At 48.4% G+C, this 25305-nt stretch overlaps 1 protein-coding gene across 1 annotated transcript in view; it reads left to right on the forward strand.

Moving 5' to 3' along the window:
- The window catches only part of LOC125945481 (uncharacterized), a 69288-nt gene that overhangs the window by 4674 nt on the left and 39309 nt on the right, over nucleotides 1-25305 (forward strand). The gene's annotated exons all lie outside the window — the stretch shown is intronic.

Here is a 25305-nt window from a genome sequence, read left to right on the forward strand (position 1 = left end):
CGAACGTTTGAGATTCTAATTGCGGTCGCAGTAACGATAATACGCCAGTCCGAACGTGGGTAAAACCACTACGCTAGGTTTTTTGCACAATCGCGGGTGCTGTCAGATGGGAGACAGTGCGCATTATTGCTCAAATGTGGCGATTCATGGTAGTTAGTCGATTCCCGAACTTTGCGGAGAAATGCACTGGCGTTCCAGTTACTTTCGTGCTTCAATGCAGAAAACGACGTTTTGTTACGAAATTTCCTCTGTTTCAAAAAAATAAAGCTTATTTTCTGTGTTTTTCCCGGGGACCGACCGATATATGCATATGTAGTACGAATAAATTATTTTCTAAAAAAATAAAATAAAAACAGTGCGAGCAAGTTCTCTGTTCGAGTGAGAGTTAACCAAGGTAACATTTATTTTATAAGCCTTGAATATTTTCATTATGTGTTCAGGCGAAAAGTCGATATTGTGACGCAGCTAGCAGTGCTGGTCACTCTGTGACATATTATGCCGAGCACCACCGTCTCAAGCCGGCCTTGAACACCGCAAGGAAAGTACTGCGAGACTCCCATAAACAATTTCGTTTAAGATGGGCTAAATTTTCTTACACCGAGGGACACAATGACTTTGGTTTTCTGCGGCTTTTCACGAAATCGCCGGTTCGATTGCGGACAAAGCGAGAGCGTACCGATTATCGATCAAATTCGAAAGCGTTGGCGGCCGGGCTTTTGTTCGCACGTTAGTGAAGCCTATAGCTGGTCGAAAAATCACGATCCCCTTACAAAATGCTTTGCGACTAAAAATATTCATTCGTTCCGTTATTTTTTTACATAGCTTTCTCAAGAACTGCTAGCGTTAATTTCATATAGCGTGTGGTCATTTTTGTTGGGCTGGTCAACACGAGGTCGCGGGATCGAATCCCGACCACGGCGGCCGCGTTTCGATGGGGACGAAATGTGAAAACAGCCATGTACATATATTTAGGTGCTAGTTCAGAAACCGCAGGTGGTCGAAATTATCCCGGAGTCCCCCAGTGTGACGTGCCTCATATAATAACATCCCGGTTTTGGCATGTAAAACCCCCTAATTAAATAATTTGTACTTTTATGGGTCATCATTGATGAATTGTTAGTTTTCTTATTTCTCGCTGCTTGCCGGGTGTTCTTGGCAGGCTTACAGCCGCGGGCACGCTTACATAGATGCCGTTGTGCATTTTGCGCCGTGGGAAGTTTTTAGTGTGTCTTTCTTTTAGAGTGAACTGTACGTTGATTGTTTGTCCATTGCACTATAGCTAATCGCAGTGTTACCAGGGTATTTGTTTTTGAATTTTATTTGTTTGCTTTTACGTCAGGGGATGACACGGCGCTTGCAAGTTTAATGCTGTTTACATGTATTTTCAGTAATGACTGCTATGCATACGTGTCAAGTATTGCTCCCCATACGCTATGCCCCACTCGGGCCTCGCCTGTATGTTATTGAGAAAAACCAAAAACTTTATTCCAGAGACCCGCCAACAGCGTCGCTCACAGCATTGGGGCTGTTTTCGCGCGTTAAAGCTGAGGAAATGAAATTTTCGCTCAAAAGGGATGTTGAAAGATAGGTGATCTCAGACCATTCAAAAGGAAGAGCGAAAATCCGCTGGCGGATGTAGGGTAATAAACACATCAAATCAGACTAACCCTCCTTTGGGATAACAGCACACAAGTAAAATGAAAAAAAAAAACACCAACATATGGCATAAGCTGCAAAATAGACAAACTGAAAAATTATAATTCAGAGTGTTAACAATAATGTCGCTATGGACGCTGTAGTCTAGCTGCTAAATAGACTATATTTAGTGAGTGCAATAAGAGGCCTGGCCTAATTCTGCGCCACAAGGTGCCGCCACCAACTTCGATGCTCGCGTCTGCATCTGCAGTAACGCGGTGAGCCGGAAATGGTAACCGACACGCCAAAACTCTCGTATATCTTTAACTGCGAAGACGTTCCAACTCAACTAGTTGTGCTTTGTTTCACAGCTTCGGTCATTCGTTGCAGTTAACGCTACGTGATGTCGTAACCCGAGACGTCACGTGGAGTTCACTGTAGTGTCCCCGCCTGTCGTTTTGTTTTACGTCACTTCCGATCAAACTGACGCTTTTCTGTCCACCACCGGAATATCTGAGTACCTTTGGTGTTCGGTTGCAGAGCGCAACGCCATGGGTTTGATTACCGACGGTTCCAGCCTGGTTATAACAGGGGGTTACAAGCGAAATATACTGGACATCCTAACCCGGTTATTTGTTGGTGTACATTCGGGATACATTCAATACACAGCGTCTCCCATAATGCGCACGGGCTTCTTTCGGTCCACAAAGCCCACCAGTCAATCAATCGTTGAGCAGTGAACGTGGACGGTAATTGTGCAACACTACTTACTATAGGCGTCAGTAATCAGCTAATCATTGAACGTGGAGCTTCAGTGTCACCCTTAATGCCGAACGTCGTGCTTAGCCTTTAGGTAGCACTGCCAAACGCAAAGCATTGAGAATACCAGACTCGGTGCACCAGATGAAGCGTATGTTTATGTGAAAAGATTTGAGCGGTGGCTGGATGCGCTGCTATCTAGTTCACTTGTGTAGTCTTTTTTTCCACAAAGCTTTACAAGTAGTCAAGTGTTTTCAAGTATTTTAAGTATGTTTGCGGATAGTTGTGCATGCTATCTAGTTCACCCTTGCAGTGTTCTTTTCCACAACATTTCTCAAGTATTCAAGTATTTTCAAGTATTTCAAGTATGTTTGTGAACAGTCGCACCCAGCACTCATTTCAGTCTTTGTCGAAAAGCACATTTTCAGTCTTTGACGGTCACTCATGCTGTTTGTTGTGACGTTGCAGACTGCTCCGAGAAGGCCGCTACCATAGCGGGAAACGCGGCGGACACCGACCCGTTGAGGAAGTTTGCCACTACCGCACTAAAACGTACGTACATGTTAGAGTGCGATGTTCTTTTGCCATCGCTTTCCCTTGCGAAAATTCGTTGCGCAAGATCGTCGCACAGATATATTCTTGCAAAACTCGCATTCAATGTGCATATGAATTTTCATACAGCGTGGGCCTAAGACCTTGCCGATGAAAGGTGCTTTTAGGTTAGATTCCGGAACAGCGTAATGTACGCGAAGCTAGTCCTAGCGGAAACGAGACTAAGGATGTGCTGGACCTGGGGTGCTATGCAGGATGCCCCGAGTTTGGCGAAACTCGGGATCTTCACGAGCTCTGGCGACGCCCCAAGATGAAAGAACTAATGGTAACAAGACAAAGTTTGTCCGTCGGCACACCTCTAGTTTCATTGGTTTATCTAGATTCACTCTGGGTGGCCATCATCCCTTGGGCGTTGCCATATGGGCGGTCGACAAACTGGGACTCACGTGATCATACGGTCGGTGCATGGTCGTGCATTCTTTCACTTGTTTGTCGCTCCACCGAGTGCATTAGAGGCACAAGCAAGTTATCAAATAAATGCATTGAGTACAATGATATTAGTCACATTACCATAGGGTATAGGTGTTTTAAAGTTTACAAGTTGTACACTGAATGTGTATTAGACTAATTTGTAGTTTAATCGTTTCGCGTTATACCACGAGGGCACGCTCGCCCTCCTCTTTCTTCCTCTGGATTGGATTGGCGCGGCTCGCTACGTGCTTGCGCTAGCATTTCCGAGCACAGATTGGTGTGCGCTTGGTTTTCGCACTGGGCTTTGAACCTATCGCTCGTTGCTCTTTCTCTTTCCTCTAGATTTAATTGGTGCGGCTCCCTACGTGCTTGTGCTCCCATTTCCGAGCACAGATTGGTGTGCGCCTGATTTTGACACTGGGCTTTCAACAGATCGCTCGTTGCTGGCGCTAAAGTAAGGCTTCGAGACGAAGGGAGCGTCGGCTAGCGCAGAAGTGGTTCGCCGCGCGCTTACCGTGTAAGCACTCAGGAATGTCGAAAAACACTCATGCAAGGATAAAAAAAACTACGCTTTATTTTCTTTTACATTGTGACGCACCTTCATACTGGCTAGCGCCGAGCGATTGCTTCTAACAACCGCAGGAAGGAGTCTTTATACTGGGTAGCCCGAGCGATCCGTGGCTTCTAACAAACGCAAGAAAGGGTCTTTGCAGCACACGTGGCCGTTGAGTGCCACCACATTCATCCCAGGTGGGACTCCAGCATCAGTGCAGTTACTCTGTACCCACTGCTGACGAGGTGGCGCTTCACTTTTTGACAATAACTTTCTATTTTTCGCGTGTGAACGCCCGTGTTGGTTTCGACAAAGTGCACGCTGTGGTTAACTGTCTCCCAATGCAGATTGACGCATAGCCCCGTTAGCATCCACTGAATTTGGGATACAGTTGTATGCGGCCAATTCGTCACTATGAATAGTGGTCCCCGGTTGAACATTAGCTGCAATAATGGCGCCTAGCGTCGCCGTCTTTCGTCGGTCGACCTTGAAAAGTAGCAGCACCCCTCAGGTCGCGCAGACCATGCCGAAGACCCATGGGCCACCATCTTTAACACCACCGTAGTTTTGGCAGCTCCGCGCAACGTTGTCGCCCGTCATTAGGCGGCCTCGATTGCACTTTTGCTCGCCGCGAAGAAGGCACTCGTCAATTTGCGCTGTCTTCCCGGGGCCACCGAGTGGAGCTCGCGCCAGCAGCTCGTCCCTCGCGACCTTATGGGAGTAGCTCCTCCAGTCGGCGATGGCGTGCTCCGATAGAGGAAACAAGTCTACGGTCTCTTTCAACATCCATATGTCTACGCTTTTGCTCACGCAGTACGTGAGCCAAATCATTTGCCGCCTGGAGAGGTGGTCGTTCGGACGGCCGAGGTAGTCCGTGTTGGCGCAGTAACTTCCTTCACCTCTCTGTCCATGCCGTGCAGCGGTACCGTGTACCTGCCACAACTGATTTCGGCACCTGTTGCACCGGAAGGCAGCCCGGCGTCCATTCTGAGTCTTCCAATATAATGTGACTACTTCGCCTGCGCACGTTGGTTGGTCCGGGTTGAACCCCAGGTGCTCGCAGGTGCTCCAGTACTCCGATGACGACGCCGGACCTGGCCTGGGGCTGGGGCGCGGTGGACGAGCTTGCTTGAAACAGGAGAGAGCCAAAGCGATCGCACGAACGATTCCTCCGCTGCCTGGTCACACCAGTCTACGCTGGGAAAGCATACTTTGCCCGCCACCCTATCTCCGCAGACGACGGCCTTCGCCTAACTCGTCACACAGCCAGCGCACTCACGTTTTGGAAAGGCAAAAATGACGCTGAAACTCTACGTCGGACATGTAGGTGAACGGGTCCAGATGGTCATATTGACGCTTGCTGCCGCTGGATGCGATTACACAGGCTGCTGCTGCCGCCACCATGTTCCCGAGTTCAACTCGAGGGGGGTTTCGTGATGTACGAGTTTTGCCCGAGTTCGCGTGTCAATCAAAACCATACGTCACGCCCCGCGCGAGGCATGTAACTCTTGTGCGCGCGCCCGCCACGGTTGGGCCACGCCCAACTTATTTTCCGGTAACAGCGACATGGTGCGGAACTGAGAGGCATCAACAACCTTGACCACCGACAGAAAATACGCACAGCACACTGTCATCGGTGATGCACTGTAACTGAGAACCACTATCAAAAACAAAGCGGTGACTTTCGCTGGCTCATGCATCTATCTTCTTAGGCTGTGATGGCCATTGGTTCATTGTCTGCATTGTAGCGACGTAGCGCACAGCAAATAATTATCGGAACGACACTGTAGCTGCTTGCAAGGCGTCGATGCGCCGTGGTGGATGACGATGCTGAGCAGTGCGTAGTGTTTTCCAACGTAAAGGTATCGCAGCTGTTGTTTGAGATGGCTGCTCTGTCATCGGTGGTGTATCGGATCTGCAGTGTCGCAAACATGGTCAGCGCTGAGAAACGCTCGCTTTTTAAACCCAGTGCGATGGCATTTCTTCATCACAAGCACGCCACACTAAATAGTTGCAACCACTTCCTGCGTTCGAAGTTTAATTTCCTAACTGCACACAGGAGCCATCACCCGCCAAAATGCGATTGCTGCGCTGTCGTTACTATATCTATCTGCGATCGCTGTTAGCTCAGCAGCAGAAGCAATCGGCAAGCACATTGGAGAGAACAACACACTCAAACTCTGCGTATACATGCCAATGGAGGCACCTTCATTGGGCTAGCGATGACAAGCGATGAATTGTGTCACTGGGCAGCGCGCTCTTCTTTGCAATGCATTGCGGAGGCTTGCCGCTCGCAGATAAACGGGCGCATTTTCACTGCGCTGCGTCACTACGGACCCTAGAATACCGCACAGCCATTTTGCAGTGACAACCGTTGCTCCCGTCAACTGAAGTTGGTAAAGCGGCGGCCTTAATAGCCGCCTTAGTGAAGCACCTGCGGTGAACAACCATGCCGTAGCGCTGCGTTGCCATTCCCCTAATAGTCAGGAAATGGAAATATCATTGTCATGACTGACTTTATCAATGATTAGAGTGCCTCGATGCGCGCGGCCATCAAGGCACCCTATCAAGGATAGCACTGCAGTGCCCCTGGCGACTGCTCACCCTATGAATTCCCTCGTGCGTGCGACCCTCTAAAGTGTATCCGCTTGTAAGCTTTCGCCTCACTGTCGCCACTCGCGGCAAAAAAGTGCAAAATTTAATAATTCGCTCGATCTCTGTTTGTCATCAAACATTTATGGCATTCCAAACGAAAAACAGATACTTAAAGAAATAAAGTGTTTCTTATTTTATTTGTTGTACTTGAACGTAATCGATTGAGGGAAAGTGTAGGCGCAACAATGCACCGCATGTGCCCTGTTCGCATTCGACGGAGGATAGAAAGATAATGCTCGAAAGAGGAGGCACGCCCTTTACGCGCCCTAGAAAGGCGTGGCAAGTGGCTCACGGCAAGTGTGCAGATAGACAGCGGTACAGTCACGGTATTGCTAAATGGTGATAATACGTTGATAACAATACGCGGCGCTGGCGCGTTTTGCTGCGCAGTCTTCTGTGCTTGAAGCACGGAATCACTGTGCCGATCAGGGTGCGCTCATGTTGTCATACGCTGCTTTATCTCGACATTTCTTTTTGCCTGCTGTTCTTGCACGTTCCTTGCTATCTCCGTTCACTGACTGCCATCGAGCAAACTCGGGTGAAACTCGTACGAACGAGAAACTCGGCGCATCCTGCATAGCACCCCTGCAACGGAGATGCTGGCTGGTATAACATCGGGGTTTAGGGCATTAAACGTTTCTGCTTTTGCGTACGGTTAGCTAAAATGCTGCCAGCCCTGCCAGCGCCGTACCGTACGTACTACCATAGCATATGTTGCACTATGCAAGCGGCTGAGAACGCTAAAATAAAACTAATTTAACGAAAGGTCTTACAACCTCTGTGTTGGCTACGAATTATTCTTAGGCAAAACATGCCACGCGCCAAACAAGTGGCTGCGAACGCCAGCGCATGGAACGACCTGTTTTAACAAAAGCTTTCGTCTCTTATTTTCTAGGACGCCGCACTCTTTTTGAGCGGAACACAAGCGTCGTCCGCTTCGTAATCGTCAGTTTCGCAGTTCCGTTTTCGTCCGGGCCAAGAGTGAACTGTAAACAGAGCAGGATGTCGAACCTAAGGCGAACCGAAAACTGAGCCCGAACCGGAAGTTTACGGGAAATGAACCCGACACCGAACCGATATTCTTCGAACGTGCCTAAATCCGAGCCAAACCTGAATCGAAAAAAAAAATTAACGATTACCGGTTTGGAACAAAACAGTTCAAGCAAACAGGATGAAAAGTGTTGCTAAATACATAAGGAATTATTCGAAGTAAACACTTTTCAGTTGGCTTACCACACGACAACATCGTTATGGCTCACAAGTTGCGTTACGAGGGAGAATGGAGATGATAGGTTTGTGCTCAAGCATTAAGGTATTTTCAAGTGTTTCAAGTATGTTTGCCAACAGTCGCACCCAGCGCTCATTTCAGTCTCTTTCGAAAAGCAAAATAAAGTTGTTTCTCTCTCTTCTTTCGAAAAGCACATTTTCAGTCTTTGACGGTCACTCGTGCTTTTTGTTCTAACGTTGCAGTTAGACCAAAAAGTTGTTCTAACGTTGCAGTTTGCCTCCACCGCACTAAAACGTACGTACATGTTAGCCGCGACGTTGTTTCGCCAGCGCTTTCCCTTGCGAAAATCCGTTCGCAATCGATGAAAGGCGCGTTTAGTTCAGATTACGGAACAGCGTAATGTACGCCAAGCTAGTCCTAGCGGGAGCGGACTAAGGATGCGCTGTAGCCGCAACGGAGATGCTGGCTGGTATATCGTCGGGGTTAGCTCGTTAGTATTATCTCTCATATCTGGCTGCTGTGGCAAAAAAAAAGGGCGGTCTAGAGCCGGAGAAATTGATAAAGTGCGATCATTTTTTCCCGCTTTTTGTCGTTGCCAGGCTGTAGCGAGTCGAAGAAGATCATGTTCATAAAGGTGACCCCTACCGACGTGATCAGCGGTCCTCCAGAAGTCACCAACAGCGCACTGCTGCAGCTCTGTGTTGGACTGCATCGACGCTTCGGTGCCATCTTGTTCTCGGGCGACCTCCCAGAAGGTATGCGGGGAACACTGGCGTCAATGTTGGGGCTTGCTGCAGCAATACATGTTGGATGTAGGAAGTGTGCGGGGAAGACAGAGAAAACGCACGAACATATATCGAGGCAGAGCCGCGTTTTTTGTTTCGCTTGCCTTCGTTGTCTTCCCGCAATAATCTGGTGCATTGTGGAAGCACATTGAGTAGAGCACAGATGGGTACACAACCGATGCACTGGTTTCAATGTCGCTGGTTTCAATGGCGACGCTTAGCCGTGGCACCAAATGCGTATTTATATAAAAACGTTGCGAGGTGAGAAGGTGGTAAAGATTTCTGACGCTGCTCGACGAGTTCCCGTTCTGATCTCGTCGAAAACCTCCGAGCCGGCCACAGAGGCCCTTGCAACAGTCCCCAACGCCGCACGCGTTCGGTGCGAACGCGGGCAAAACGGTGACAGCGTTCTGCGCGTTGCTGGCGCTGCTGCATGTCCAAGTTTATACAGCTGATAAAACTATTATCCTTACTTCATATAGCTCTCTACTAAGTTGCTATCGCAATTGATGCTTAGCCTTTCGGGTGAAACTGCGACATTTCTTTGGCAAGGTCGTGGTGCCTACCCAGGTGCTCAGACAGGCAGGTTGCATTGACGATGAAGAAAAAAAAAAACCGCACATTTGGCAGCCGTTGCCTGGAAAACCACTCAAAAGGGCAGCATAAACCGACTGGCCATGATAAAACAGCTCAAAATACATCAACGAACCGAAATCTTGTAGAACGCGCAAACTAGCTGGTCTTTCGCCATGTCTTTGGCGCGGCCTTATTGTTCCTGGTATTGAACCAACTAGCACAAGCTTCCGCCATGGTCAGCTATATGCCTGGCTCCTGTATCTGTCTTTAAATCGAGCTTACTCTATCTATGTCTAGGTATCTCCGTATCTCCTTTGTATGCATCATTACCTTCCTATCTCTTTTTTTCTCTCTCCGCAGCAACAGGCTACAACTGTTCGTAAGAACAGGTGTCAGCCAATCGCGATGTAGAACATTGTTATTGAAAGCGGCTAACCAATGGCAACTAACACATTCAATGGGAAAAAAATGTGGTTGATCCCTCTTATATAGGAATCGGTATAGAACACGAAAGTGAAACGTGTCTTCACAGAAGTAGTGTAATGTTTATTGCACATTGATATATAATGTCTATTGGTGTTTTGTGGCTAAAGCGCCCTTAGGCGTTGATGCACCCACGCTGACGCCTGGTGGCACGTCTCCTCCATCACGACTACCAACGTCGATGACCATGAGCAACCGTCGTGCATATGGAAGCTGCACTACGCTGCACACGCTAGCACAACGCGAAAGACGAAGCACGTAACTGACACACTAATACAACGCGCAAGACAAAGCACGTAACTGAATCGTCACCGAGTCAAATCAGCGCGTACAGCGCGTCGTAATTGCAGCCTCCGCGATCAACTTCAGAAACATTTTCAGAGCTAATTGCGGAGGCCACGCTCCGCTGTGCTGAGTACGGTGAACGCCACCTAGGTGGCGTTGGTAGTGCTTCTTGATGCCAGCGTCCCTTCGAATGGTGGCATCGAGGCGTCGTAGTGCTGAGACCACCGAAGCGTTCACTGTCGGTGCGCGTTAGTGTCATAATGCAGTACTTCTCTTTTCTGCTCGTAGGCGGCGGCACCGCCCCGAGCAAGAGCGCGGGTACACGGAGGAGTGTTAGATATATAAGGCGCGTCTGTGTACCTCTCTGCAAATGCGTTTGTGGCGCAATGGGTTAAACGCTCGGCGATCTATCGTCGCCGACCGAGAGGTCGTGGGTTCGATTTCCAAGTTTTGCATGTTTGCGGAACTTTTTCTTCTGGTTTCTTTCTTTGTATTATGTTCGTGTACATTGTAAGAACGTCATTCCGTATTTCCGTATGACGTATTTCCGTGACGGAAATACGTCAGTGAAGTCTTGGTGGACCCCGGCATAAAACACTTTCGTGTTAAAATCGTGATTTCGCCAAATGTCGCCCTCTGTAGATTGATTGCGAAGAACACTCACCTGCAAATCATGACACCTATCACGCTTACGAAGGCGATCAGGTTACAGCGACCGCAAGAAACATGGGTTAATGGTTTCTTTTTCTCATGAGAAGATTCACTCGTTCACGGAACTGTTCAAGTTCTTTATGTAAGGTGCTTTTAAGTGCACTCACGAAACCAGCATCTGCTTAATTGCTGCATATGCTGTCGTTTTGACTGCGCCAGATGGCATCTGCCGAAATTTCAATGTGACTGAGGCTGATTCCATATGGCTTGTCACTTGAAAATATTAAATCGTAAATACGTTACCGGCGGTGAGTCAACACCACCTAGATGGCACAGGCCTACACACTCCGATCTATGACGTCATGCTACCCGGCCCGAAATTTCCATTGCCAAGGCGGGCTCACGTGACGATAGCGGTGACGTCAAAATCACTGTTGCTTACGCGGGAGCATCCCTATTAGATTCTGTCGGGCTAGGTACATGACGTCATGGATCGGATTGTGTAAGCCTTGTGCTATCTAGGTGGTGTTGGGTGAGTACGGCCCGGTGTGGGCGCGTTGTATGCGTTATACGCCGAAGATACGCCAACTGAGAGCGCTCCCGACAAATGTTATTTTGGCGACTATGCGTCGGAAATAGCGTCGTTATCACTGAAGTAAATTTGGAGGGGCGGTTACTGATAAGTTCTGACGCGCACTAAACGTAATGTCTTGTCCTTTTATCATCAAGCCATGTTCTAATTTTCTGATAAACGAATGTCTAGGCTCCTGAATGGATGAGTGGCGAAGATAGAGATTCCCCATATAAAGGCCAATTGATAGTCGAGAAACGCACGCGCACGCGCACGCACACATGGTACGTACGTATAGTACGTACTACCTTGAGCAAAACTATTCAGACCCTGGATACCGAAATAGCTAATTTTCTAGTCTGCCTGTGAATCTAACTTGAAAATCAGGACTACAGTCCTAACTTGGCATTGCGAAATTTGTATTGAATTTGTCAGTTTCAGCTTATACGTGGTAATTACGCAGAAATCCAGTTTTCTTGGCAAGCCTATGGTCCGTACACTTTTGCTCGCGGATGTAGATAGCTGCTTAGGCTCCCGGTCTACGCAAAACGGGAGCCTTTGTTTTGATACGCGTTCAACTATTTGAAGACTTGTCAAAGGACATCGTCACATCACAACGATAATTTGGGCAAGGTTATCACCAGGCGTTCTATGTTTCGCACTCGTACCCACATGGTCAGACATGCAGGTTTGATTGAGGGTGAAAGAAAAGCCGCATTTGGCCACTGTTGCCTTGAAAACCGATCAAAAGTGCAGCATTATGACTGGCAATGACAAAACAGCTCGAAATACATTGACGAACGGAAATCCTGTCGAACGTGCACAGGACATAGTATATGACCATGTCTTTGGCGCTACTTTATAATCCCTAAAATCAAACCAACTAGCACCTTCCACCATGGCCAGCTATATGCCTGGCTCTTGTATCTGTCTATAAATCGAGCTTACTATATGTCTAGGTATCTCCGTATCTCGTTTGTATGCATCATTACCTTTCTATTTCTTTTTTTCTCTCTCCGCAGCAGTAACAAAAAGCGGCAATCTGGACGCCAGTCTAGTGAGTATCGCATCTACTCGAGTGTCTTTGTTAAAGAACGGCTTGACATGGTCCCGATTGTAGCACGCATGTATCTAGGAAACACGAATCACATCGTTGTAATGCGCTGTTTCACGCTTGGAAATGAATATTCATAGTTGTGTCATAGACACACCCATCTGACAGACGCAAGCGTTATTGCCTCGTCGATGGCTTACTTGGTAGAGCTACTACTTATTGGTACTTTACTGTAGAATACCAAGGCTAAATTTGATCCACCTTTGTACGTCATCGTACGTGGTCTCGCACTCGTAGTGAAAACTCGACCTTAGTAATCAAGGACGCCTTAAGCTATAACGTCGACGAGTGTGCAAGAGCGTCGACTTGACTTTACCTGACGAAACATTTGGCGCATCCAACTAATATCTCGACGAGGCACTGGACGAAAACCGTGAGACAGCATACTTCTTAGGTGCAGTTGTGGTCCGTAGACTTCCAAAAGGTGCTGAGGTGAAAGCTCAATCGTCGATCGAAATCAATTGTTCGATCGATCGATCAATCGATCGATGTTGCGGACTGACGATTTCGATCGACGACTGAGCTTTCACCTGAGCACCTCTTTGGAAGTCTACGGACCACAACTGCGCCTAAGAAGTATCGATCGATCAATCAGTCAACCAATCAGTCTGTCAATCACTCATAGTCGGTCGGTCAGTCGGTCAGCCAGTGAATCAATCTTCATTTTCTTCCGTACAAATGGTCTTCTAAGGCTGTCTTGTTAACATCTGTGCCAACCATATAGTTTCCGTTAAAATCACCAATATAAGCCGAGACGCCCCTGCTGTGGTTGCTTAGTGGCTTTTGGCGTGGCGCGGCTAAGGGCGAGGTCGCGGGATCAAATACCGGCCGCGGCGGCGGCATTTCGATGGGAGCGAAATTCAAAAACGCCCGTGTACCATGCATTGGATGCACATTAAAGAAACCCAAGTTGTCAAAATTATTCCAGAGTGATCCCACTACGGCGTAGCTCATAATCATATCGCGGTTTTGGCCCGTAATACCCCAGAATCTCGTTTGGCCAACACACCAACAACACGAACACCAATACAAATTTCCGTCATGAGATTTATAGAACAATAGTGCCACCTTACTAGCTCTCTTAATTGCCTTGTAGAAAGCAAATTTCATCATATACATAACGCTCACGCTTACACCTCATGCGGCCTCTGATCATTGCCCTTTTGTCCAGGTGACGGACTTGCTTTTGGGCAGCAGTGGAGTCCTGTTGCTGCTCGTGGCGAGCATCGTCATGGCCGTGCTCGTGCCCTGTATCGGCCTGGTGGTGGTTTGCGTCCGTTATAGGCAGCCGCCTGTGGACGCACAACCAGAAACCGAAAATCAGGCGGCAGCGCGCGTCAAATGGAGCCTCTGCTTCTGGGTGCTCCTGTCGTCCCTGATGTAAGCTCCGCACGGAGACGTGCTTGCTGCCCAAGAACAATTCTGATTGTTCAAAGTTTCCCAGTCGACTTCGAACGTTCTCAGAAATCAGCCTTCGATTATCGAATCGAGCAGCGAATAGGAGCGTTAAAGTTAGACACGCTGCAGAAAACTCTAGGGTTCGATGAGGGACCAAGTGAGACGGCCAGAAAAATTGGCAGATTTAGAATTTCATGCGGCTCGGTAGACGCTGAGGATGTGGCCGTTGGCTCACAATGTGGGCCGCAGGCGTCTTCTCGGGAACAACTTACTCTTGGTGAGGCACGCTAAGTTTAGCTGTCTCGCTTTATTATTTATTTTCCGTGGCCTCCGAGACGCGCGCGTAGACGCCGCCACTCTCGGAGCCTGCCCGTGGCCGCAAAACCCAAGGTGAGTTAGCAAGTCGTGCAGCGGTTAGCGCGTCCCGCATTGGCGTAGGTGCACGACTTGAAATCCCAGTGATAATGAAGGACAAACAATTTGGTTTTCTTCGCTTTGTGGCGATGGTGGAGGTGCCTGACGCGAACGCGGTTACGGCGGCAGTCGCGAGCGTGGCGGAGAAGAGGTACGAACACGAGGAACGAACTTTACAGCTTCGAACTGCGGTTGCGGTAAAGTTAAAATGCCAGCCAGAACTTGAGTAAAACGCCAACGCTAAGTTTTTGCACAACCTCAGATCCTCTTAGATGGGAGGCCGTGCGCATTATTGCTCAAAAGTGGAAGTTCATCGTAGTTGGTCGATACTCACATTGAACATCTTCGAATCGCGTTGACAAATAGAGGATATATGCTGAGCCACACATAAGCATATAAAATCATTAGCCCTGTTTTACTTCTTTCCTTCTCTCTTTGCACTGTGTATGCAATATCTTCAAGGTGGCTATTCGGGGACAAAGACTGCACGTTAGTGGTTCTTCAATTGTGAAATATGATAAACAAAGCATTGTTTTGCAAGAATGACACTATCTGTGACAATGAGCATATACAACTTGGGCTGGCTACTTTCTTCAGTTCTATGGTCATGTAGGTGTTTACCGCGTATGTCACATTATTCTGCCATTAACGTAGCAATTTCAGATCCTACGTTAGGGTGTCTTGTTTTTTGTGTTCATGTTTCCTAAGTTTCATGGTCCTCGGCGCACTTCTAACCAAGGGTCATGCGTCGGTGGCGTGGGACGGCGTCCAGAAGCAGGGGCACTACTTGGCCGACTCCATTCCAGGGGTCTTTCACAGACCGATAAACGTGAGTGTGCTCTGATGATCAAGCTTCTTAATCTTTCCAACAGTCGGGTGGAACCAAATGGCCGTGCCGGACATCGGTGTGGTATACAATGTGTATATACTGGGTGTCCCAACTATCGTGCACCAAGATTTAAAAATATGCAAATGCTACGTGGCTGGGAAGAACCAAAACAATGTTGTTTCACGTCCCTTGGAGAGGCTGGGAGTTTAACGCGACAGCGTTTAGGGCCCCATGTCACAGATATTCTAGCCACCATAGTCACAGAAAATCCGACGTCGGCATTGCCGCCCGCGGCCGAGAAAATCGTCCCTAACCACGCAGGCCTTCCAAATATATCTTACCACTAAAGTTGCTCACACTTTCTCTTGCATTCTTTACAAAGTAATTCCTCGGAACTTTGAAAGTGAAAGCCCACAAACAATTGTCATGAAGCAAAACACCGACAGCGCATGCCTTTTATGCTAAATCTTCTCAGGCTGAAATATTAAAGGTGCAAACAGTAAAAGAAGGCCGGCCCACGAAAGAGGCCGCGTTTCTACCGGAAAGCGCGCCTTCGTGCATAGGGTTCACCGCCAGCGTTTCCCGGTAAACATTACGGTTACATAAGCTGCATTTGCCGGGAAGTGGGAGAAACAGTCAAGGATTTTTGAATGCTATCACGTTCCACTCTGAAGGCGAAGCTTCAGCGTCCTCCAATTTTTAGGGGCGAAGCTCCTTAGGGTGTGGGTCTCTGCCTCCTCTGTAGTAGTAGTAGTCGTCGTAGTAGGTAGCCACGTCTACTTTTATGAGAAAAAAAAAATTCCGGGAGTTGTGGCCGTAGCGGAATCGAACCAGGGACCCCTCGCTTCTGAACGCGTGGCGCTAACCACTACGCCACGAAGCGCACATGGACAGACGCACCACGATGGCAATAAATACCCAACATTAACGAAAGACTGCGCGTTTCTAACGCGTTTGTGCTAGCGCGTTACGGCCCGTGCAAGAAGCTGGTGTAAGACGCTGTGGCCTCTCCGCCTTACCCCCGTATTCATTAACGCTGATGGCGTCGGCAAACGTGGTTCACGTTCCGGCATGTGTAAACGGCTGCGTAAGACGCTGTGGCCTCTTCCCCTTAGAGTACTGCACGTTTCTAACGCGTTTGTGCTAGCGTCCCCTTAAGCGGGAGATGGAGCAATTATAATGAAAGGCGCTGTTATAAAATAGGAATGACGTCACATATGGCGCGTGTCATTGGTGGAAGTCAATCGTTCGATTTAGTGCGGCGAGACTGGGCAAATTACACGGAAGATTCACGGTTTACCGATGATTCCCTCCGGAGCTTCGCCCACTCATCATCATTCACCCCGTGGATATGCGGTGTTTTTTTTTAAATGCGAAGCATTTCTTGGCGAACATTTAACACTTTGGCAGTATCTATGTAGCCGCCTACGTCATGGTACTCTCATGGTCGTTTCGTTAACTTGGTATTTACTAAAATTGGCACAGTATGACAAGAGTGTATGACGAATATAAATCATAGGTAATGACGTGAATATCATGACATGTGTGCCATCTAGGTCATGAAACAGCTGCCTACGTCTTGGTGCTGTCATGGTCGTTTCGTTAACTCGTTAACTTGGTAGGTACCAAAATTGACATAGTATGACAACAGTGTATGGCGAACATAAATGATACGAGATGACATGCATGTCATGCAGGTCATGAAACAGCCGCCTAAAACAACAGTGACCAAGCGAAAAAACATTTAACACTCAAAAACCACTGAAATGGGTTTTGACGTGGGTACCAAGTGAAGGAAACACTAAAGGATGGTGTTAGAAGCCATAGTCATTACCATGACTCAGCAAAAATGACAATGACTCAGCAAAAAAGATTAGCACTCAAAAACTACTGAAATGGGTTCAGACGTGGGTACTATGTGAAGGAAACACTAAAGGATTGGTAGAAGCCATTGTCATGAGCATGACTCAGAAAAAATGACATTGACTCAGCGAAAAAAGATTAACACTCAAAAACCACTGAAATGGGTTCGGACGTGATACTATATGAAAGAAAAGGCTAAAGGTTGATGGTCGAAGTCAATGTCATGAGCATGACTAAGACCTTAAGGCCAGGTGTAGCTAAAGGGACTCCTGAAGACTCATGGCATGAATGTCATGACATGCGTGTCATGTAGGTTATGAAACAGCCACCTCCGTCTTGGGTCCGTCATGGTCGTTTCGTTAACTTGCCAGGCTCCCCGCACACTGCTTCGCATAGCATCTATTTCCACAAGGCGTCGGATCTGCCGTGTTTTTAGATGTGAAGCTTCTTATGCTCGGGGCTATGTCACTCCCTCCCTCCCTTCCTCCCTCCCACCGCCGTGCGGCGTCCACTTCCGGTTCCGGTTCCGGAAGCCAGCTTCCGACTTCCGGAGAACGCTTCCGGCGTTTTGCCCGAATGATCCCCCGGTGCTTCGCCCACTCATCATCATCCACTTCGTCCTCTCATTCTCCTCCCGCAACGCCGCGGTGAGTGTCACGGACAGCGCCAGCGTCAACGCCAGTGTCAGCGCCGTTGACAGCGCCGCTTAGGAGAGGGCTCGAGCCACTGCCACGAAACGGCAGCGGCGACAGGCCGATCTGAAAACTAATGGGAACTTGAGTCGACCCCATGGCTGCTTCGCATACTGCTCAGGGTTCCCCTACGGGAAGATGGTGTGATTTTTTATGCATTCCGCCTAATAACATATTTACTCTAAATAATCAAATTTTCGAATATTCCAATTAGATAAAAAGTGTAAATAAAAAAAAGAACTGTAGAGCAACATTAAAGGCTCCCGACACAGCTTTCTGTTGTTCAATAGTGCTACATAAGTGTTTTTCCGAGCTTGAAAGAAGCCCTTGAATACACGAGGAGTGCCTCGAGCTACCATGCAGTCGCGCAGCAATTTTGCGTGTATTCGCGGGCGTCTTTCACGCTCGAAAAAACACTTTTATGTAGCATGTAGGAAACAATAAATTATAATTTTTCATTATTTTCATTAGACTCTAAAGCGAGAGTTCGGGACTGTGACGCATCTAGGGCTGCTGGCCGTTCCTTGACATATTATGCCCAGCACTGCCGCCTCACGCTAGCCTTGAACACCGCAAGGAAAAGACGGCGAAACTCCCGTAAACAGCTTCGGTTTACGAAGAGATCAATATTCGTACAGAGCGGCACAGTGACTATGGTGTTTTGTGGCTTACCACGAAATCGCCGGTTTGCTTGCGGCCAAAGAGCGAGATCATACCGATGGACGCTAAAATTCGGCAGCGGTCGCGACCGAGCTTTGGGCGCACGTTAGTGCAACCATTAGCTGCTCGAAATTGCGTGGTCACCTTCACAAATATTTTTCAACCAAAAGGTATCCCTTTGTTGCCTTTTTTTCACATTGCTTTCTCAAGAAGTGTTAATGCAATTTTTATATATAGTTTGCTTATTTTTGCACTTGAAGGAGCGTCATTGATAAATTGATAGTTATCTTAGTTCTCGCTGCTTGCCGGTTCTTTTTACACGCTTACTCACCTGTTGATGTTGTTGTGCATATTGCGTCAGGTGATCCTGCTTTTGTGTCTGTGAGCATGTGTATACGTGTTATCAAATGGTCTTCCTTTAAGCGTTAATTGTTCGTTTATGGTTTGTTCACTGCATTGCTAATCGCATCATTACTAGTGTTTTGTTTTTGATTTAACTGTTTGCTGTTACGTTAAGGGATGACACTGCACTTGCAGTATGCACGTTGTTTACATATATTTTCAGTAATTATTGCTACGTATACCTTTGATATACCGCGTGTTCAAAAATAGGTTGTACGGAATTATTGGTATTGGTATGGTAGCATAAGTGTTATCGTTGGGATGGGTTATTCGAAGAGGCGGACATTAGTGGGACGAGAAATTGAAACACATATTCAACTAATGAAAAAAAATTATCTAATGAACTTCTTAGTTAATTACTTTATGACACATATTGCAATTTACGAATTGTAGCCGGTGAGTTTGCAAGACGCATCCACTTGAAATGAATTTCCAGGATGACACCAGTTTCAAGATATCATTTCCCAAAGTGCGAGACGAAATACATGGGCGTTCCAGTTAGTTTTGTGCTTCAATGTATAAAACAGCATCTTCGTAAAAAAGTTAGTGGAACAACAGTGCATTCTTACGGCGAGGTTGATGGCGCGTATCTCCGAAATGGCGTCATTCTGGAAATTTATTCCAAGTGAATACGCCTGATAAGCTCACCGGCTACAATTCGTAAATTACAATATGTTTGTAAAGTAATTACCTAAGTACATAATGTTTATTTTGGTTTGTTTTATGTGAAACAGTCACATCTTTATGTTCACAACGTGCAGTAGGGCAATGTCCAAGCACTTACATGCTTGACGTGACTCTGGTGTATTTGCGTAGCCAATGCCGTAATGACCCCCAAAATCTCCAAATGTGTAGTTTTGAGGGTGAATAAAGAGTAAGTCAACCTGTTAACTGCCAGGTGCAGAGCTCATCGTCTTGTCCCTACAGAATTGAGTATCAAGGATTTAACAAGAAGGCTCTGGTGATTTGTAGTCGCCGACGTTCATGTGTTTTCAATTTTTGTGCTAGATGCTGTTCAGTGTTCAATAAAGACTGCATGTTTAGCGTGAAAACTGCTTCTGCGTCATGCCGTCATGAAAACTGCTTCTTCGGAGACATGCCGTCACTGGTGGCGACCGCAGCGTGACGGGTGATACGTTGTAATTAGTTGCTAATTAACACAAATTGAAAACTACACTTTTAAACTTTTAGTTTCAGCGGGTTCATTGCAATTGATAAATTGAAGTGAACTGTCAGTACAAGCCATATGAACTTTTCGATCTGGGAAAATGCGATTACCCGCGGAACAATGGGAAGACGAATTTCGATTATGAGAACACGCGAAACCGAAACTGGGAGGCTGCAGCGACCGCAAAGACTCGCCCATCGGGGCGGCGTTCTACTTAGGTCACCCAGCGGACAGCCAGCGTGCAATCTTAACGCGATAGCGTCAAGGGCCTGTGCCGCAGAAAATTCGGCGTCGGCTTCGGCGCCCGCGGCCGAGAAAATGATCCCCAACCATGCAGGCCCTCCAAATATTTAGGTATGCCACACCATTCTATCATTAATGCTGCTCACACCTTGTCTTTCATTCTTGGCAAAGCTATTCCTCGGAATTTTGAGAATGGCAATCCACAAACAAATGTCTTGAAACAAAACACCCACAGCGCATGCCTTTCATGTTAAATTTTCTTAGACTGAAATAATAAAAGTACGAAACAAAAACGAAAACCTGAAAATTATGGATTTTTTTTGCCGTGGCTGTGCAATATCTTCGGGATCGCCCAACGCAAGAGGCAGCGTTTCTATCGGAAAGCTCGCCTTCGTGCATAGCGTTCGCCGCCAGCGTTTCCCGGTAACCATTACGGTTGTTTAAGCTGCAGTTGTCGGGAAGCGCGAGAAGCAGTCAGGGATCTTCGAATGCTATCCCAATCCACTCTTAAAAGCAAAGCTTAAGCATCCTCCCAATTTTCTTCTTTGCAATGGTCTGTCAGAGCAGGTTTTTCAACTCTGAACGAATTCGTTCATTGCAATAGATTGGCGGCGTTTCTGGGCGATTGGCATCAGTTGTACATAGACGGTTCTTTCGCGTCTTTCAAGAAGTACATCGGGCTTCGAGTGGCTATGAAACTGAACAACTGTATAAGGACAAGAAGCATCTTAAGAAGTGTTGCGAAGTTTACGAACGCCACAGTGGGTAATGCTCGCCAGCCCTTTCTAGTGGGTCGAACCCTACTGCGCTTTGCACGGAAAACGCCGCTCGTGCTGAGAGCTCGGATCCTGCAATAAAGGTTGGCCAAAAGGGCTGGTGACTAATAAACGCCTTTACAAGGGGTGGAGAGTGCTTCGGCCTACAGCGTAAATTCTGGAGCTGCGTTAGCATACCCTACGCTCAACCATGCCTGAAGACGCGTCCCAGCAAGTGCCACCTACCCCATCCCAGCAAGCGCCTCCTCAGTCGGTCATATGCTGTGGTGTGCTTCGCCACAGGGACCCTGACATCTTCAGCTGCGTGGACGAAACCGACGTGGAGGACTGGCTGGCAACGTATGAGAGGGTAAGCGCTCACAACAAATGGGACGACCCCGCAAAGCTGAGCAATGTGATCTCTTATCTCGCGGGTGTAGCCAGTCTCTGGCACAGTAACCTTGGGACCGGTTTTCAGACGTGGTAGAGACCACCAGGCGGCGTCGACGAGTGCAGCAGCACCCACATCGAGCTCCGCAATATCCATGTTTTCGTTGGTTAGAGTTCCAGTAACCGACTGAAATTGTGTTTCATCGTCACCGTGAACTTCTAGGGAACCCAGGGACACCATTTTTCTGGGCCTAGGTACGTTTTCGGCGGCTCCAGCACCTTGAGAAAATACCAGCCACGCAGCGTCGGAGGTAGCCCGAATCAGGGCTAAGGCGCGGCGGTTACCGCCGCGCCGCGTCGGTGCAGCGTCCGTCACACGACGCCGACGCATATGGCGTCTGAACACCGCGCCTCTGTTGCGGCAGGCGACTCAAACGGTGCGTCGGCTCAACGTAAACTTCCCACAGCAGAAGACGACATGGATTTCTCTGAGTCCTTGACTTCTCGGAAACCTACTTCTCCAACGCTTCTCCCGGACGCTGAGGATCTGCGGCCAACTACGAGAGAACCCGACGAAGACGGATGGCAGACGGTGCTGACGGTTCGTCAAAAACGACAACAAGCGAAGGAACGCCTACAGGTGAAACGGAACGAACCTTCGCAGAAGGAGCAGAACAAATCACCCCCCAAGCGCAGACGCAGGGCGCGACGGAACAAGCTCCCACCACTGCGGCGGGACGACTTCAAGATTATTCTCCGTCCACACCAAGGACTTCCGTTGAAGACTCTGGCCAGCCCAATGCTAGCAGAAGCAGTGATCGCAGCCTGCCACAACAAAGTAAGGGGTGAGCAATTTATACTGCGCATAAAACAAGGCTCAAACATCGGAATAGTTTCGACACCTGAGCAAGAGACTGCTGATCTCCTGCGCAAGATCACTGCCCTCACAGTCAATGGCAAGAAGCACGTGTTCACTGCCTACGCTGCCACCGGAGAAGGCGCCGTCAAAGCAGTCATTCATGGACTACCCCGGCATACGTCCGGAGAGACAATCAAGGCAAACCTCCGAGTCCGAACACAAGGGATAGAAATAATCCAGGCAAGAATGCTAGGGGACTCCAAGAGCGCAGCTATCACTTTCCTCGGAACGGTCCTACCGCGGTTCGTCTACTATTGCGGTGGGGAGATGACATGCCATCCATACCGCAACTCGGTGCAAGTTTGCAAGACTTGCCACAGTGTCGGCCATCGCACGGACGTTTGCCCACAACCGGACACGAAAGTGTGCACAATCTGTGGGGTTCGCGAGCCTGAAGGCACACACGACTGCCCACCACGATGTGCCGTCTGCGGGGAGCAGCACCTCACGGGCGACCGCAGCTGCCAGAAACGCCTGAAGCGAACGCGACCAAAAGGTAGACCGACGAGCGGAAAGCACGGATCTGCTCAACAACACCGTTCACGGTGGTTTGCAAATGAAGACGAAGAATTGGAACTCGGCGATTTCCCAGAGCTCCCTCAACAGCAAGAAAGGACCCGCTCTGACCCTTGGCAAGCACGAGAATCAAGATCAAGATCGCGATCGACGTCGAGTACCAGACGGCGAAATCATCACAGATCTAGGTCAACATCCTGGACGCGCAATATCAAGACTCCAGCATCCAAACAGAAGAGGGCTCCACTGGCTAAATATCACACAGCGGCCACATACATACAACAGGTAAGCTGGGCGCGAGTAGTGTCTCCCACTGCCGATCCAATAACTCAGAGTCCAGCATATCAAAAAATCTTAGAGGAGAACAGAATCTTAAAAGCTAGTCTTGGAGAAATTCGAAGGGAGCTAGCTGATCTCAGACAAAGGAATGGCTCCCATACAAACAAACCTACGCCAGAAACCACGAACGCGATGCCACAGGCGACAGGAAAAGGCGATAAGCTGGACAATATAGCGCAACAAATACAACTACTTTTGCGGAGCTGTACAAGCTCAAACGACAGGTAGAAGACTCCTCTTCCCACACCGCGAAAGGGGGACCGAGCAAACGCAGGAATGCCAGCCCAGGAACCCCGACATGCAGGCCCAAACAGATAGCGCTGACCGACAGCGAAAGCACTATCGATGGCTAATCACCACACGACAGTAGCCGAAAACCTCGAGGTCTGGCAGTGGAATTGCAGGACTCTAAAAACGAAACACGCAGCACTTTAGCGTTTCATAGATGCGACGCCTATTCCCCCGGATATCATATGCCTACAGGAACCCGGAAAGGGGATACCGAACCTCATTGGATACAAGATGCACACGCACCCTGACAATCCTCAGATAGCAATGCTGGCACAGGCGGACATAGCGGTGAGCGTGGACTACGTCCCTAACTGCAGTATCCAACACCAAGTCCTCACGGTCTGGCCATGTAAGCGCGGCAAACCGAAAACAGTTATTGCCCACGTCTACAGCCCACCTAGGGACAGGAAGGCAAAATTCGACGTGCTACTTATGGCCACTTTGCGCAAAGTGAAACGAAACGACCGGGCGATCATCCTAGGTGATTTTGACGCTCCGCACTCTGATTGGGGCTACGATCGAGATACACCCAAGGGCCAAAGGCTAGTCGAACTCGCGGAGGAGCATGAGTTGGTCTTGCTCACGAGGCCTGGTGAACCAACCAGAACGAGAAATAGTGTAGCAAAGGACACGTCACCAGACCTAACTTTCGGAAACAATGGCAGAGGCGTCACCTGAACCAACCTAGGGGAAGACCTCGGCAGTGACCAGTGTATAATCAATGTTTCAATTAATACAACGCGTGTTCGGCATAGATTAGGGAAAGCCACCATAACCAGCTTACAGAGAGAAACAGAGGCAAACCGCACCATGTTATAGTACTAGAGAATGGACGGAATTCATCAAGGCCATACACAGAAGTACTACACGGGAAATTGCGACAACGGTCGAAACACCGGCAGTCGACGGGCACTTACTACACCTATAGGAAGCACGGAGAAGCCTGACCAGACGGTGGAAGAGACAGAGACATAACAGAAAGCTCAGGATCAGGATAGCCCAGCTTGCGCAGGAATCCAATGAGTACGCACAGCAGCTGCAAGACACCAATTGGCTTCAGCTTTGTGATGCACTTAAAGGAACGCTTAGCACAAAGCGAACATGGGCTATTCTCCGGAGTATGATAGATCCCGCAGGAACAAGGACCACCACAAGCCGAACATTGAAGTTAATCGAACATGAATACGATGGCACGACCGATGCCCTCATTGAGGACATTAAAAACATATACATAGGAGTGCATGACACAAAATCAATGCAATACAACTATAAGGGACCTGACAACGCCGAGCTGGACGAGCCCATAACAATGGCAGAGCTCTATGCAGCCGCACAATCTTTCCGGAAAAACACTGCACCGGGTCCCGACCAGGTTACGAATGCGATGCTGCGCAACCTGAGCCGGGAGTCACTGAAGCAGCTCACGACCTACTTCAACAATAACGTATGGTCTGACGGCGGGGCGGTACCGGAAGACTGGAAAGACGCTACAATCATACTCATACCAAAACCGGGTAAACCTAGAGATCTACATAACCTCAGGCCAATATCGCTCATGTCGTGTGTAGGGAAGCTTTTTGAGAAGGTGATCCAAACCAGACTGAGCAACTACATCGAGCGACATAGACTTATTCCTGACTATATGCTTGGCTTCAGGCCACATGTTTCGGCACAGGACGCCTTCCTCATGCTCCGTGATGAAGTTTTGGACCCGCTACAAAACAAGGAAGCCAGGATAGTTGTGGCACTAATGTCAAGAAAGCGTTTGACACAATATCTTATGAAACGATCCTCGAAGGCCTCGAAAACATAGCTTGCGGAAGGAGGGTGTTTCGGTATGTCCTTACCTTCCTTCGCGAGAGGAAGGCAACAATGGTTTGGGCAGCACTCGCTCTGACATCTTTGCAATGCCCAATCGAGGGACTCCACAGGACTCAATCTTGTCACCGCTTCTTTTCAACGTTGGGATGAGGCGACTGGCCCTAGAACTTGAACAAGCACGAGACCTCGGATGTACAATCTATGCCGATGACATTACGCTCTGGGCACACCGGGGTCCTATGGAGAGAAAACAAGACCAACAGGAGGCCATAGACAAAGTGGTAAAC

The sequence above is a fragment of the Dermacentor silvarum genome, chromosome 5 (assembly GCF_013339745.2).
Source record: "Dermacentor silvarum isolate Dsil-2018 chromosome 5, BIME_Dsil_1.4, whole genome shotgun sequence".
NCBI lineage: Eukaryota > Metazoa > Arthropoda > Arachnida > Ixodida > Ixodidae > Dermacentor > Dermacentor silvarum.